This window comes from Orbicella franksi, chromosome 1, assembly GCF_964199315.1.
Source record: "Orbicella franksi chromosome 1, jaOrbFran1.1, whole genome shotgun sequence".
Classification (NCBI taxonomy): domain Eukaryota; kingdom Metazoa; phylum Cnidaria; class Anthozoa; order Scleractinia; family Merulinidae; genus Orbicella; species Orbicella franksi.
Genome location: NC_138145.1, coordinates 24,493,269 through 24,510,613, shown reverse-complemented (window position 1 = coordinate 24,510,613; position 17,345 = coordinate 24,493,269). Strand labels below are relative to the sequence as shown.

The window sequence follows — 17,345 nt, the reverse complement described above, 5'->3', positions numbered from 1 at the left end:
CAACACATAATATACTTTTATAATTTAAAATAATATGAAATTTAAAATCAGACATCTTCTCCGCTAGGCCGTTAGGTTTTACATAACCTTAGCTCTGTAGCTCAAGAACTCTAATTGTACAAGTCACAACGTGTCTTGTCTCTCTTAGTACAAACCTGCTACTGCAAATTGCTTAAGGTTACCGTAAACCTTTAGGGCACCTTCACAGGTGTCTCGCGTCTAAGCGATGTAGCGCGTCCGGTTTAAACTGTAGATGGCTATACCCTTATATCAAATTAAAGCTTATAGAGCTAGCTAACACACTATACCAAGAATTTTGAAATAAAATGAATTGTTCAAATTTTTCACGAGTTCTAAATGTGAGCTTCCAAATCATATTTTGGGTCCCTTTTGAAAGCTACATGTCAAAGGGAAATTGTTCCTTTGCCCTCAAATTTGAACAGTAGCTAGTTTGATATCTAAAAATCAAGACCGTGTCGGCGAATTTTTTCCCAAATATTTTTTTCTCCGATAGCGATTTTTTCAAGGATTACTCCATGTTTTTTTAATCCTATTTCGAAAATTTTATGTTCCTTTTCACTGAAATTGAATATGCAAATGGTGAACACGTGTTTTTTTTAGCCCTTTGGGTGCGTTAATTGCTGAGAGACAAATTAGATGAGCGAAAAACAAAATTAATTTTGACTTGTAGCTTTCAAAAGGAGATTCGGACGCTCGAATTTAGAGGTCATAAAAATTTCGACAATTCAATTTATATTAAAATTCTCGATATAGGTTGATAGCCACCTCTATAAGCTCTTATAATTTGATATAGGGCTTTAGGTATCTACAGTTCAAGCTGGACGCGCTACATCGCTTGGATGTGAGACACCTGTAAGGGTATACGGTAACCTTAACAGTATTCATGAACGCACAAGTGAAGGTTCATAGAAATATTGGGCCATCAGTTTTAGATTTCCATTCACGTAAAAATGTTTTTTGGCTTTTGACATTTTCGACAGAAGTCATGCCCATTAAAAACTTAAAACCGAACGAAGTGCGCGTCTTTTAAGGTCTCTTAAGATGCGTACTTCGGTTAAAACAGGTTTATAACAGATGCATTACTCCTGCGTCAACATAACTGTAGGATGCACCAAGCAGACGAAATAACGCTTACCCTTTTATAAGCTCTCGACCCAGTGGTCATGAATAATGAACACTGAAGTGTCGTAAAATTCCCGTTGAGCGATGTTGGTATCAGTTGGTATCAGTTTCTTAATTCGTTGGATGTTGAAAAGTTTAAGACTTACCCTTGATGTTTTCTATTAAAAAAAGCTTTCGTCTGACAGGTTTATTTGGGGTGGGAGAGTAGGTTGTAACCGAGGGCTTGTTATGTATGCTGCGTTTCAAACATGACTGTAATATGCTAAAGGTTCATGATATGAAACACAAAGAAAAGATCTCACGGTTTTGCTGATTGACTATTTACCACCGGAGCCGGGTTGTTCAAAGCCCAATCGAGCTAAGCCCGGATTAACTATAATTTTGATGCAGTTTTGTAACTTTTCGGTGAGGTTTTCTGTTTATATTATTTGTCCTTCAATTTTGAGTTTGAATAATTTAAAACTACACGGAACATAATCAGTGAAAAACATTTTTATACAAGAAAAAATAATTCTTCGGTTAACTTTTAATCTTGTGTTAGCGTTAACAACCTTTCGAACAACACGGTCCCAGGTGATCAGGAGCTCCTGTTGCCAGGTATTTAGCATCTGTGTGCGGTAGTCTATTTTCCGTTTCACATGGTAGACGTCTGCTCGCAGGCTATGCCGCTTTCTGTTTCTGACTTGTGGCTTTTTTTCGCCAAAGGTTTGATTAGGGAGGAAGAATTACTTTTTTTGCCTATAGTAATTCCAGATTGGTTGTAACTCGATTATATAGATCTCTGAGTCATGACGTCTTCGGTGAACAGGGTATATTACAGGGAAATGAACACTTATTATGACTGTTATATCTGACACTGTGTCAAGTTTGAGAGGCACCACCCTATCTAAGTTTCTGTCAAGGAAATGCTAAGTTGTACAATTTTGTAATGAAGTAAGTGTTTTATATCTTGCAGGGTACAGCATTTTTACATATATCTTTACAATGGATTCTTGCAAAGTTACCCGGTGTCATGGGTGCAAGATTAAATAAACAAAATTTAAATACAAAAATAAGTAGGGAAAGCTCAACTAAAATGGAATAAAATTATAACAAATAAATGTGGTCAGATCAGAGATGTTGGCCTTCATCTTTGTGTCCAGTCAATGATAGTTCTTGGCCAGAAACGTTTCCAATGGGTGCATGTTATCACAGGTCAGCTCGTGTAATGCGGGTGAACAGATCAGCCTGGTACCTAACAACTAAGACCTCGTCACCATGCCCATTCATTGGCTCGACTAAGATGGCGGACAATAACAGGCGAGCGAGAAGCGGAAATATAAAGATCTGAAAGATGAACCCAAGAAGCATCTGTTAACTTCGAGGTCAGCACAAAATGACATTTTCTTATGTTGTCACTCATTGTAAATTAATTTGTTTCTGTGAGACTAACCGACAGTTTATATTTGCAACAGAATTATTTATGGACATATTGATCTGAAGTTGAAGTATTGCAGGAGCAGATTTATTAAGTTCCTGAGATTAAATTTTAACTTGAGCATTAGTGGCTTTGTATTATTTAAGTATTGCTGTGCTAATGGAGGACACTGCATGCAATTTTACAAACAGAAATTAAACTTGTTAAGAATCCCAAATGGTAGGACTAAGGAGGCTTGCAATTCCTAACAAGTCCTTTTGTTGTTTGCAGTGGCTGTACATCAAATATATCACTGTATAGTTGACTGTATTGTGACCTGACATTTTGAGCATGATGACTGCAATAAACTATAATATTAGTTGCAGGGTTTCCTCAGGGCTGTCATTAAGTTTTAATTCACCTGTAGCCTTGATCTTCACACCCGTTGCAAACTTGTCACTTTATGGGTGAATTGTATCAACTATAGGCCAGTTCACCCCTAACATCAAGGCCCCATCAAACATGCTCAGCACTAACAGGTGTTACGGGTTATGGCCCTTATTGAAAGCTCTGTTCCTTGTCTTATGTGGGCACTTCATCTTTTGAGTTATACAGTACCGCTCAGAACTAAGCAAACATTGAATGTGCATTCTTAACACGAAGGATAAACGCAGGTGCGCGTTTTGCTGCGTTAGAGACTGCGTTTGGACTTCGTGTTATAGCTCGTTAAAGTGAACGTATTAGTATGTATGAGTTTGGTTATTGTTCGTTTCTTTTGTTACTGTGTGAAAGGAAGTTAACAACCTTTCTGAAGATAACATTCAATATGAATATGATGTGTTTTCAAGGAGCAGACAAGTTCTAATTCTTTTGTACTGGCTGAATATAACGGCTGTTACATACAGACCAGTTTGTTCTGTCTGTTTGGATTCATCCAACTTACGAATAAAATGATTTGCATTTCGAAAAATCAGCATAATTTGATAGAGATAACGGAGCTTTCAAATGGCACTGTGAAAAAGACAACAGATGACACCGGGAATTTTTTATTTCTGAAGATTGTTATTATGTCTAGACACCTGGGAGCCAGGAAGTGTTTTCAAAAACCTAGATACCCAGCAGTCTGAAATTATTATAGAATTTCAACACAAAATTAATTCAATTCTTCTTAGAATAGTGTTTAGAAATGTCAAGCAATTTCAAGTATTATTTTGGCTTTGTAATTGAAGAAATTTTCAAGCTTGGGCTTACTACAAAATCTCGATGTTTTGACACTTGCCGTACTTTGACTCTGGAGCCAATTCTCATAGACTAAAGTCCAAACAAATTACAGTTGAACCCCTCTGAGAGTATTCGATATTTGTTTAAATGCCAAGCAAAATAATGTTTTGGTTTTGTAGTGGATGAATTCTCTCAGCTTTGGCATACTATAAAAATCTTAACTCAAGGGCACGGTTGTTCAAAAAACTTGACAGTTGGTAGAGCATCGCACCGGTATCATGGAGGTCACGGGTTCGAATCCTGTTGAAGCCCTAATTTTTTTCAGGCTTCTTTCCAATTGCTTAAATTGGAAAATTTACTGCGATGATCATTCTTCACTTTCATCTACAACCGCAGTTCAAATATGAATTATTTCATATATACTTCACATCATTTCACTCCTTATGGGAAGATATGAACTCAATTAATTGACCTCGCTCCCAATATGTGGCTTCATAGCTCAGTTGGTAGAGCATCGCAGCGGTATCATGGAGGTCATGGGTTCAAATCCCTTTGAAGCCCTGATTTTTTTTTTTCAGGCTTCTTCTTTCCAATTGCTTAAACTGGGAAATATACTGCGATGATCATTCTTCACTTTCATCTACAACAGCAGTTCAAATATGAATTATTTCATATATACTTCACAATGTTTGTTTTAATTCACACAATGTTGCTTTAAGTCATTCATTCCCGAAAATATGTTTTGCGGTTTCAAATAAAACAATATTATAAGAAGTAGACTGAGTAGCGCTTTCAAACAATAAGGTTGGATGAAACTTTTCTTTGCCGATGCTAGAAAAGACTATTGACAAGACTAGCAAATGTGTACTTCTCTCGTTCCAGCTGTTATCAACGTCCACGATATTCACACAAACTAGAATAATTACATACACGATTTGTTTTCATTCATTCCATCGCGAATAAAATATTTCATCCTTTCGGAATGAAAAAGCCCTTCAAATTTGAGGCAACTTTTGTTTTGTGTGACTCTGGTGGAAAAAGGAAATATCAAGGCATCAAATATCTCTTGTAAATGTAAAATCATTGGCCTTAACATCTACGAGAGATGCTATGTAAACACTGCAATGGACATCATAATTTTCATTCAATGGGCTACTTTTATTGCTTGAACTGAGTGGAACTGATCACCATTTAATAACCTTTAACTTTTATTCTTTGGTGGTTTACCTTCGAAGGCATAAGAAGGTTTTTTCCTCCTTGTGTAATTTACAGACTTACAGCTTTCCCCAGTTAGGTCTCATATCAGGCGCTGGGTTAATTGAAATCGTCTAGCTTTCAATCTGTTGTTCATTTTGTCATGATTTGCATAATTCCTGTTAGTACTTGTATGTCATTATTTCCATCTGATACAGCGAAATTTTCCCTGAGTATGAATGCCATGATAACTTGTGCAGCGTAATGCCTTTCAAATTATTTAGTATTAAAGTAAGTTACAGTGATACTCAGGACACTCAACGGAAGACGTGAAAGAAGCGTACACTTTGAAATAATATGCATGTCACAACACTAGCTGTCACATTTGGATGAGCAAGTTCAAAGTTTCAGGCTAATTGCAATGGTTTGTCATCTTGTCAACATCAAGGCACCTTATTTCAGTGGTAGCGGTACAAAGCGGTTTCTTTGAACAGTAAAATTTTCAACTGCACTTGTTTATTTGCTGTGTTTTGATTTGAATTTTGATTTACAAATCACGCATTTGTTTTGAACGGAAGTCGTGCTTTGTTCGCCATAACAATGCATCACAAAAGGAATATTGGTTATGAATAACAAAGGCTAACACGTTGGCAAAAACATGTGGCCCTAACGCTTTGGCAAAAATGTGCGGGCCATTTTTTCGTGTAAGGGGTTCATTAAGAAAGCGCGTTTAATGTCTGTTTAGTTCCGAGCGGTACTGTAGGTTATTTGAGGAAGAATCAAAACACCCCTGACAGATGACAAGATTTTTTTTGTGTTCGATCAGCAGGCAAAAGAAAATTTAGAAGTTACAAGAAATGAAGGAAAAGGAATGGAAACAGAAAGATTTGTATGTGTAGTTGGGCAGTAAGTTGACCTTTAAATGTTTGGGTGAGATAAATTACAGCCAGGTTGTGGTTTACCTCTGTTGTGAGTAAATTATCGGAAAAGGTTTTACCCCACAGGATCTAACTGACCTGTGAAAAAAACAAAAACCAAAGGGAAAGTCATTGACAGTAAGTCTATAAAATTCTAAGCAGTGATTAAAGTGTTTATCTCCAGAAATACATGCCAGGCCTCTAATGTTATCTGAGGTCATGCTGGCTTGACAATGTCATAAATCTGAACATAGAGCTCCACCCATGAAGTTATCTGAGGTGGTGGCTAACACAACATGGGAATCACTTCAGACAGCTGGAGCTGCTGTTGTGTTCCTTTAGGTCTTATAAGTAGTTTGACCTTTAAATATTGTGTTGTTTGGTTGAGGCATGCCACTGTCAGCTTCATGGTTTTGCTCTGTTTCGAGGTATCGTAGGAGGTTTCACCCCACGGGTTCTAACTGACCTGTGAAAAAACTAAAACCAGAGGGTAAGCCAGTGAAAGGTGAGGTTTGTTGTACGTAGTTCTTACTAACAATAAAATGATTGTTCATCATTTGGAGTACCAACCAGACCTGTGAAGTTATCTGAAGTCATGGTGGCTTGACAATGCCAGAAATTCAAATGTCGAGCCCCACCCATGAGGTCATCTGAGGTGGTGGCTAACAGAACATGGGAATCACTTCAGGAAGCTGAAGCTGACTGTTGTGTTCCTTTAGGTCTTATAAGTACATGTACTTTGACCTTTAAACATTGTGTTGTTTGGTTTAGGCATGCCATTGTCAGCTTCACGGTTTTGCTCTGTGGCAAGTAATCGCAGGAGGTTTCACCCGGCAGGTTCTAAATGACCTGTGAAAAAACTTAAACCTGATGAGAAGCCAGTGAAAGGTAAGTTTAATTATTGTAATTCTAAATGTTAATATAATCCGTATTTTTCTTTTGGAGTACCAATCAGACCTGTGAAGTTATCTGAGGTCATGGTGGTTTGACAATGCCATCAATCCAGACATAAAGCCCCACCCAAGAGGTCATCTGAGTTGGTGGCTAACACAACATGGGAATCACTTCAGACAGCTGGAGCTGAATGTTGTGTTCCTTCAGGTCATGTCATTGTCAGCTGCATGGTTTCTCTCTGTTATGAGTTATCATAGGAGGTTTCACCCCATGGGTTCTAACTGACCTGTGAAAAAACTAAAACCAGAGGGGAAATTTATGAAAGGTAAGTTTATCGTAATTCTGTCTATCTATAAAATAGTTGTTCATTGTTTGGAGCACCAACCAGACCTGTAAAGTTATCTGAGGTCATGGTGGCTTGACAATGCCAGAAATCCAAATGTAGAGCACCACCCATGAGGTCAGCTGAGGTGGTGGCTAACACAACATGGAAATCACTTCAGACAGCTGGAGCTGACTGTTGTGTTCCTTTAGGTCTTAAAAGTTGTTTGACTTTTAAATGTTGTGTTGCTTGGTTGAGGCATGTCATTGCTAGTTCCATGGGTTTGCTCTGTTGTGAGTAATCACAGGAGGTTTCACCCCACAGGTTCTAACTGACCTGTGAAAAAACTTAAACCAGATGAGAAGCCAGTCAAAGGTAAGTTCAATTATTTTAATTCTAAATGTTAATATAATCCCTGTTTGTTATTTGGAGTACCAACCAGGCCTGTGAAGTTTTCTTAGGTCATGCTTTGTGGCATGACATTGCTACAAATTGAAACATTGATCTCTACCCATAAAATTGATCATCCCTGAAGGTGGAGAACACAACTTGGGATCACTCCTTCAGGTTGTACAAGTTCTGTGAGCAACGTTGTAGTTTCTGGTTATGGCATAGTAATACACATATAATCTGCACCTGGATTTTCCCTTGTGAGTAATCACAGGTGAACTGTAATTACTCAGAGCACAAGATATAGTAGTCAATGGAAAGGAGGATCATCATTTATTAATTATATGGAGATAGATATATATGAAATAATGTGGTAATAATTTATTTGTTATATTTATTTGGAACAGCTTCAAGAGCCATTCACATACCTGGCTTGACCTTATCTTGGGCCATTTCCATAAGCTCCATTTGGAAGATATGGGCTACACTAGTCGTAATATGGTCAGTTGAAAAGGTAAATATGACCATTGCTACGGTGTGTTTCTACTAGTGTACAGCCAAATTATACTGATTGCAGACCACAGATTGTAGACTGCAGGACTGGCAGACATGAAAAGTAAAGTAAAGCTATTGTAGGCTAGTATTTCTCAGCCATTGATGCAAAGTACAAGGCAATGGAGAGCATAATAGTATGCTATCCACTTTATTTTAAAGTCATTTTAAATAGTGTTATGAACAATAGAATTATTTTTTAATATAGTTAAGTAGTAAAAGAATTTGTAATAATGGTATATTACAAATTCCCAATCATTGGTCAAAATTACTTAAAGTAAAATTTAAGGTGGCTTTAAGTCCCCTTCAAAGAATTTTTTAAACTTTGCAAAACGTTGCATCTTTTCATGCTTAGCACAATTCCATTATATAAAATGGGGGTCATCGAGCTTGTTTTTGAGTTATAAGAGCTTAAAGCTAAGATTAAGGGTGTTTTTAGCAGGTCATATTGTTGCTATGGTAACCTGTTATATGAAAAGGATGACCGCAACTTGTTGAACAATGATTGGAAATTTGAAATATACCATTATTGTTAGTAGCATCAGTTGTTAGAAAAGTGCTGGAAACTGTTGCCAGCCTCCTTAAATCTCTATATGTAAATTCCGTGAATTATTTGTCACCATTGACTGTCACAAAATCCATTATAGGACTATGGAACCAGGCCACATAATTGTTGTGCAGTTGTGTTGGATCAGTGGGTCTGTTTTAAGTGCCAAGTTTGCAGGTAGGTCAGCTTTACCTTCTTAATGAATTTTAAACATCGCAATGTATCCTATTATATTCATATTGGTAGTTATTGCAATATACAGATACATGTAATGTACGTCTACTGGAATCTCTTGCTGCATCTTGCTGATGAAACATTTGAAATGCCCTGTTAAAGACCAAAATGGCCAAAATCGATACCCTACTTATGACCAAAACGGCTGAAAAACCCTACCCGTTGGGGCCGCACATACCTATATAGCCCATGTATGAGAGAACCCCTCCCTCCCCCCCCCCCCCCCCTCGGGCCTGACATAATCCATACGTCTTGGGTTTGCCTCTTTTGTCACATGCACAGTTTTTGCAAAACGTTAATAGTAACCTCTTACTGACCTAGCGCGAGGGCTGGGGAAGTATTGAATGCCCGAGGTCGGAGGTCGTGGCAGTTGACCGCCGAGCGCAGCGAGTTCCGTACAAAAACGACCGTGGGCAAATTCCCCAGTACGGCTCGAGCAAGCTAGGTTAGTAAGTAGGTGTTGATGCACCTAAGACCGGCTTTCGGAAACAAAAAATACACGGTCCATGTCCGTATGGCAAAATCTTGACCAAGAAAGAGGCAATCAGAATGGTTGGATTTACCTCAAGGCTATCTTGCCTTATAATGAAAAGTTGTTTTTAGCAAGTGTATAGTTCGATTATAAAAAGGGTGGATGACACGGGGATCATTTTCAGTTCTTCTTAGTGCTTTAGTCCAGAATGGCAATTGCGCTAGTCCATTGCGTCCCGTTGATCGCATCAGCTTGTATTGACCGAAAAGTAGCGTTTACCTTTCTATTATACGATACCCGCGAATCTAAAACGTTAACTGTGTTTACATACTCTCATCTAAACACGCCTTTAGACCAATGAGAGCGCGCGCGTAGTGGCTCAGTTATTTTATAATTAAGAAATAGCAAACATGTTCGGTGTTTCTATCAAGTTTTGGTATAAATCTAGTAGCGTTCTATCACGAATGCCGTTCTCTGATTGGCTACGTTACTCACTAGCTATTCTGTGATAGACAGTGAGTAGCGTAGCAGTGTGCCCTTGTTAACAAAATGACGGCCGTTTCTTGGCGTTTTCGAAGTGTCTGTGAAGAGGATTTAGATAAAGTTTTGCACGGCTAGTAGATTTATACTAAAACAATTAGATCATTCGCTCTCGATTTCTATGCGTGATAGTTGACTTGGGCTGCGCCCTCGTCAACTATCACGCGATAGAAATCTCGAGCTCATAATCTAATTGCTTATTATATAATAACCCAGGTTATTCTCGCATTTTGATTGGTTCTCGCCTATGATCTATTAGAGGACAGATGCACGATTGACGTCATCATTTCAAAGTTTTTCCCTCTGTGTTTAAAATGACGCAGAGTTTTGAGAATTTAGATAATATTTTACATGACTGCGCAAAAGATAAGGTACAAGAAAGTCTTGTCCAGGCATTGGACAGCTACCAGAAGCATAGTCTAGCAGGAAGAGGAAAGATAAAGCCGTTTCTGTTTTAGAAAATGACACAGAAAAAATACTCGAGCAGTCTCAGTCGGCAGTCGAGCGAGACTAAACCAAACACAAAATTAGTCTTGGTAAGCGGAGAACCATTGTTTTATCTCGAATTTAACAAACCCGATGAACAAAATGTTTATGAGATTAATTTATTTAAAACATTGAACTCTCAGTCTCAAAATAATTGTTGACACAGTGATTGTCTGGAATGAAACATCAAAACCGCTTCTTAGAATCAGTTTAAATAAACACATAACCTTGCTTTCCGATGCGAATGTTCCAGTCCGTTTCAGGGCACAGCAGCGGGCAAAGTATAGCTCACTACAGCTCACGGCCGACTGTATCGCAGCTAAAAGGTGTCTCCGACACTATTTCAAACTGATTTGAGAATCATCAACCAAACAGGACACAAATTAACAAGTTAACAACTGACACTCCATTGAATGATAAGCTCCGCAAATCGATATTTAGTATAAATCTACTGGCGTTCTATCACGAATGCCATTCTTTGATTGGCTACGCTAATCACTATCTATTCTTTTGTAGATAGTGAGTAGCATAACAGTGTGCGCTTGTTAACAAAATGACGGCCGCTTCTTTGCGTTTTCGAGGTGTCTGTGAAGAGAATTTGAAGATATTTTTGAACGACTAGTAGATTTGTATTAAAACAATCAGATTATTGGCTGTCGATTTCTATGCCTGAAAGTCGACTCGGGCTGCACCTTCGTCAACCATCACGCGATAGAAATCGAGAGCGAATAATCTAATTATATAATATAGGATGGAGGGATCACCGATTCGTTTTGGAGTTTATAAGCGCTTAAAGCTAAATTAGGGGTGTTTCTATCAGGTTATAGCCTTGATACGGTGACTTGTGAAAGACTTGTCCACCAAGTTTACCATTACTGTAGCACCATCTTAAAATAAATTACTAGTATTTATCCATCGGCGAGGAAGTGCCAACTGGCTTAAAACTGCGTTTCAGAAAACCTCTACTAACTGGAATTCTTTTATACTTTGATAGGATTTACGGCTTCTCATCATGATCTTCTTCAAACAACTTCGTCTGTAGTCTGTAGTCTTCACGGGAAAGTGCCATCTCACTTGAGAATACCGTGGTTTCCAGGAAAATTAGACATTCTGAAGAAAATGGTCAATTGACTAGAAACATGTCAGTGTTGAGGTTGCTGAATTAAAGATTTTAAATCACTGAAATGTGTTGTGTCTTTGCATTATCAGCTCAATAAGAAGGGAATTCGTTATAAAAAACGAATGCATGCCACCCCTATGACTCCCGAAAAGGTAAAACTTCAGGGAAAGAGTAAAACTGGAACAATACATTGCCAACATAGCAAATCGTAATTCAGAAATGAAGGGACGAGGATAAATTTATAACTGAGAAAATGACCCGAATTGATAAAAAAAATCTCTTAGTTATTGAGATGTTGGAGTTATCGAGGAGCGCTTTCCATTCGACTAAAAATTCCGAAATTTTCGATACGGAGTCAAATGGTATGGGAATTTCCCGGGAAAATGTCCAGAAAATCGAGTAATTTTGGAATTTCCGAAAAGCGAACTATTCAACCGAAAATTCCGGGATGAAAATCAAATGGAAAGGAAATTTCCAGGGAAAATGTTCGAAAATTTGGGCATACCTCAGAAGGTTGTCCTCTTTTTCGGAAATCAGGTAAATTCGCAATTTTCTATTCAGCGCTAGTTCTTTTGGCCGCGATCATGTCAGCGTTTTGGACATCTCACGCAAGGATGACGGCGACGCGTATTCGAAAATGGATTAATACTTTACTTTAGAATCTTGCCACTTGCCTGTCAATAGATGATAGCGACAACTAAATTGTCAAGAAAGCGTTTAATTCCAATTAAATAAAATATGCATAGGTTGACCCTGAAATGTACAAAGATTTATAACGCGTGCAAAGCCATTGTGCCACTCATTAAGCCCTCTAAACCATTAAACCCGGAAATTAACACCGGAATATTTGGTCGAATGGAGAGCGCCCGAGGGTTCTTGTTTCCAAGGGTAAAATAGCAAGAAATGTCAAGCAAACGCAGGGAAATCTGTTTTGGTTCGAGTTAGCGCTAGATTCGAGTTACCGGGGCTAGAGTTATTGGGTCTCAACTCTAAATACCATCCTAGTTTCAACGGGCAGGTTGCACACCTTGTATGTATTTTTACCAGGGATGAAGAAAATTTGGATTGAATTCTCTTTAACAATTCAGTCAGAGTCCGTATGTGTAATGCGCATGCGTAGCTGCAAAAGTATGTGCCTTCATTTACCATAAAGATTGAAAATTCTTTAAGTGTTTTTATTAACTGCGCTTGCGTATTTGTGAAAGTATCTTCCAGCATCTACCATATGGATAGAAAGCTCTAGTAGATAAAGAAGTAATTGAAACCTTTTGGGTGGGTGTTGAAATTCAGCCCAAAATAACGATGTGCTCTCTCTTGCATAAAAGTTTCCAGAAAATCCGGAAATGGTTGAATTTCCGAAAATCAAACCATTCAACCCAGAATTCAGGAAGATCTTGGAGAAAAAGCGAAATACTTTTTATAGAAAAAGAAATACAAAAGTCAAGTAAAGAAAAGAAAAGAAAAAGTCAAATACCGGAAAATACTGTTCAATTCGTCACTTGAAACCGGAGAATGTCGTCGATGTAATGCACCCAAAGAAACAGTGTTATTGATTCTGTATTTAAATTGCGCATGCGCTTTTGGCAAACGTGTACCACAAGGACAAGACACTTTATTACTATATAGGAAATTGCTCTCACTGGACGTGGTGGTGGGGGTAGCGTTACATTACATTGTACATTACATTGTACATTATCTTTTACTCTATACACTACCAAAAAATTCTCTTTTTGGACAAAAAAAATACCCTTTTTTGGACCTTGTCCATCCCAAACCCCCTCCACCACCCTAACATTTCAATTTACCGTCTATTCTCACTAGTTCATCATCCTTGTGGGACATCTACGTTTAATAGTACGCATGCGCGTTGTTGCTTTTCCACATTAAGGACCCCTGGTTTTCGGCTCTACCTTGAAAGGAAAAAGTTCAATCCTTGAAAAAGTAAAACATCTGGGGTAGATCCTCCACCATCCCCCTCCAACACCCCCCCAGAAGAAATCAATTACTTCTATACCAAGAAGAGTTTTCTACCCAAGTGGTAGATGGCCAAAGATCCTTTCACAATACGCTTGCGTAGTAAGTGAAAAGACTATAACAAATGCCTTTTAGACTTGTCCATCCTTATGGTAGATAACGGAAGGTATCCTTTAACAGACACGCATGCGCAATAGACTTATGGAGCTGAAAAGTCCCAATAGACTTTTCTATCTTTGTGGTAGATGGCAATGGATCCTCTTCCAGATACGCATGCGGATAAGACATAAGAAAGCTGCAGTGTTTTTCGAGCAAATTGGTAGTGGTAGATGGTTGAACACGATGTCTAAAGGTATATTTTGTAACGTTTCACTAATTACACTGGAGTATGTTCACTGTGTATGATTCGTGTTAACTGCAGAAGTATTTTAGGCGTGAATCCCTAAGGGGCTAGTAGGCTATTTAAGAATTTGTAAGTTATGCAAGAGCCACTCGAAGGCGTCTTTTTCAACTTTGCTTTTCTTAGTACGTGAATGTGTAAAATTGCCGAGTACGTGAAACAAGAAAACAATGCTCCTCGACTAGTAATAACAAAGTTTTATTCATCATTACTGTAACCATAATGGAAAGCTTTCCGTCAAGCTTCCCTTATTTACATTTATTTTTGTGTTCTTTTACTTAGAAAGTAAGTCAATGAGATGATTAACCGCTACAGCTCTATTCGACTTGAATACCACTAGTCTGAGGTTACAACCTGATCACACGTTACACAGATGTTCTAGTTCGGCACAACAAACCACGCATAAACAAGTTCCGCTATAAACGCAGCGTATTTTGGAACTTCCAAAGTTGTCGTAAATATAATGTGAATTTTGCATAATTTTTTTTCTTATTAAATTACCAAGCGAGTTCTATGTGGTGTCTCGAACAGCTCTGAATTTGCATTTCGCATCTGTGAGGTGCGAAATGTCAATGCACGAGGCGTGAGGCGATGGCCCTTTTATGGCAGAACATCTTGTTTTTTAAAATATAAACAATCATTACTTGTAGTTAAAACTGCAAAAACGAATGCCCTCGACGGTTATTAATACCTGGACATTAAGAAATAATACGAGAGTTTAAGCTAAGCAACAAGGACAGCAAGCGTCTGCAACTCATAGAACAGCGTTTTTTCCACTATCACGTTATTTTAAGCCCGTCAACGGGCGTGAATTTTAATGGCTTTATGAGCATTGAACAAAACAGGACAGCTGAAAAGGGGGGCCTATACATGCGGAAAAAGTTTGTTTTACAATAACTGCCTAATTTCTCGCGCGCTGATTGGCTCATTTTTATCATCAATAAGACTACAGACGGATAAAGCTTTCAAGTTCAACTTTCAGCTGTCAAACTGTCAACTTTTTAACCAATGAGATTTTATGGACTTTTTTAAGTAGCCAATCAAAAAGCGAGAAAAGCTATCAACAATACTTGCGTTATTTTGTATAAAATTCACTTATCTTTGTTTACGGAAAGTTTACGGCGTCTTTTCCCCTCATTTATTACCGGCATTTGACCATTTTGGGGTCTTGTTATTGTAAACAAACAAATTGACGTCAGTTTTTTATGGGTCTGTCTTCTTATTGATGATAAATTTCGTCATAACGTTGTCAAAGTTTACTGCGGAACCACTCAACCAAGAGTATTGCCACGTGGTCTGAAATCCCCTTTTGCACTCTACCTGAGAATATCACGTATCTCTAAATCTATTCAGAATCTATCGGGGTTAAAACTATCCTCAGCTCAATAAGTAAATGGGCAGCGTTCTAAATTGAAATATTGATAATTCACCGTCGTGATTCAGGTTCTCCAGAAAAAGCAAAACTTTGTCATATCACGTTGTTATTTTGCAAAGGACGGCTAAGAAATGTACAAAGATTTCTAACGCACGTGCACAAAAAAGCCTTTGTTTTCAACGTTGGTTTGCTTAAAACTCTCTTATATCTAAGAACAAACTATTGGCAACATATTCAGTTTTCCATATACTTGCAAGTGGAGATATAGCAACTACTTTGCACAAATAATCCACTCATTTCAACTTAACGCTTTTATAACGAGAAAAACAACGCCGATAAACAATTTTTTTTTTCTAAGTGCCTTCGAGGTTTTAGGTCGAGGTTATACTGTAATTTTGATTTGATTTGATCATTCAAGAAAATTATTTTTGAAGCTAGAAATTATGTATGAAAGCTATCGTGACTACAGCTCGCTAAACTGGTGCTACTATTTCTCATTCAATAAAGTGCAAATGAAATCTAGACAGTGGAATCGTTAATCCGGTCTATCTATTTCCTAAACTTAGAGCTACCGAACCTGTTATTACTACTGATAGATATATCAACAAATCCGCTTGGGTTTCTTTCAAACTTCATCCGTGTACAATTGATCAATCCAAGCTGAGATCATCAACAATAAGCCGTCATCACAGTCCTCACAATCACATCACCACTGAAATGAAAACAGTTCAATGATCAGCCATCTGTGACAATGACACTTAGACAACATTTCTTCGGGGGTAAACAATAAGCAACAGATCGATAAGTGAAAACAACAATAATCATCAGTAACAGTAATTGGGCCAATTAATTCGTACAAGTCAGGGAGTAATCGCGCGAGGCGCGAGGCCGATTTGAAATTACGAGCATGATTACTCCCTGAATTGTACGACACGAAGTCCAATTACTAATTAATCGTATCTACAACAAATTTCGGAATTAAAAATGTCTTTTGAGGACTTCTTTTGAGCGAAAACGTCCGTAGCGCTTCTCGTAAGTTCTGAAAACTGTACGAAACATTGCGAAGGAAGCCATTAAAGCACGCGTAATTGATGTGCGAAGGTATCCAATTACAAAAAATTTCAATTCGATTACTGTAATCGGACACCCACATGATCGCGCGCCGATTACGTAACTAATAGGCGCGCGGAGAACCACTCACGATCGAGAATTTTGTTATAGATACGATGATATGGCAAACTGGTCTGCGATGAAAAGAGAACTTCCGATTGGCTGCCTTATCGGTCGGAAAATTGGAATTGGACCAGTCAAGAACTGCTTTTGGAAAACAGTCTTCGAAATTCAACAGTATCTAATTAACTGAACTATTTTTCCTTCACGCCCGGCGTACAACTTTTAAAAGTTACACGTAAACGTTAACGGAAGCCATATAAACCCGCAAATATATGCTTATCTTTGGCGCGCGCATTAATTTGCTTACACGACCATGATTTGTGGTTATACAGACGAAGATGGCGTTGTGTCTAACCTGATGATTTGAAGTCTGCTTCAGAGTTCCTTCTCGCATTTCCTTCTCTCTTTTCCACTGTTATGTCAGTGTGAAAGTGCCTACTTCCCCTATCGAGGGAGTCCTGTTTCATACCTGAGTTGGCAGGATTCACCAGGTTGCAGCTGCTTCTCCATCAAAGGAGCACGCTGCCCGACGTGGAAGTTCCTGGGTGTTCTGTGCACCCCACCTTAACTGGATATATAAATGTTAGGGTTACAATAACTACCAGATATATGCAAAACCAATTTTGAACCTAGCTGGGCTGATTATCACCTATTGGAAATGAGAACTAGTTGTCTAATTGTGATATGTATTTAACATATTTAAATGCGTCATATTATAAAGAAAGTCTACAAAGTCTAAAGATAAATGAGAGACGTTCCTTTTCCTGACAAAACATAAATTAGTTTCATGCACTTTTCAACACGAATGAAAGCCAATGGTGCTTTACGTCCTAAAATGCCAATAAAGATCATTAAAAACCAAAGACGTCCTAGGTAAAAACTGGTTAACATATACATAACACATTTGCATCCACACAGGATTGCGGACACTAGACGAAGTCACAGCAGACCTAGGGTGCACAGGAAACCAACACCAGTCCACAAATCTATATATT

At 38.2% G+C, this 17,345-nt stretch overlaps 1 long non-coding RNA gene across 6 annotated transcripts; it reads left to right on the top strand.

Annotated features, from left to right (window-relative positions):
• Positions 1 to 2,150: 2,150 nt before the first annotated feature.
• LOC145497965 (uncharacterized) lies at positions 2,151 to 15,501 on the top strand. 6 transcript variants are annotated; one of them, XR_014050759.1, is made up of 4 exons: positions 2,151 to 2,507; positions 5,784 to 7,991; positions 8,677 to 8,753; positions 11,303 to 15,501. It is a non-coding gene; the product is annotated as an uncharacterized LOC145497965 (long non-coding RNA). The 6 variants fall into 6 exon arrangements; XR_014050758.1 differs by having other exon boundaries at positions 5,781 to 7,991; XR_014050757.1 differs by lacking the exon at positions 2,151 to 2,507 and having other exon boundaries at positions 5,789 to 5,860; positions 6,643 to 7,991.
• The last annotated feature ends 1,844 nt before the right edge of the window (positions 15,502 to 17,345 follow it).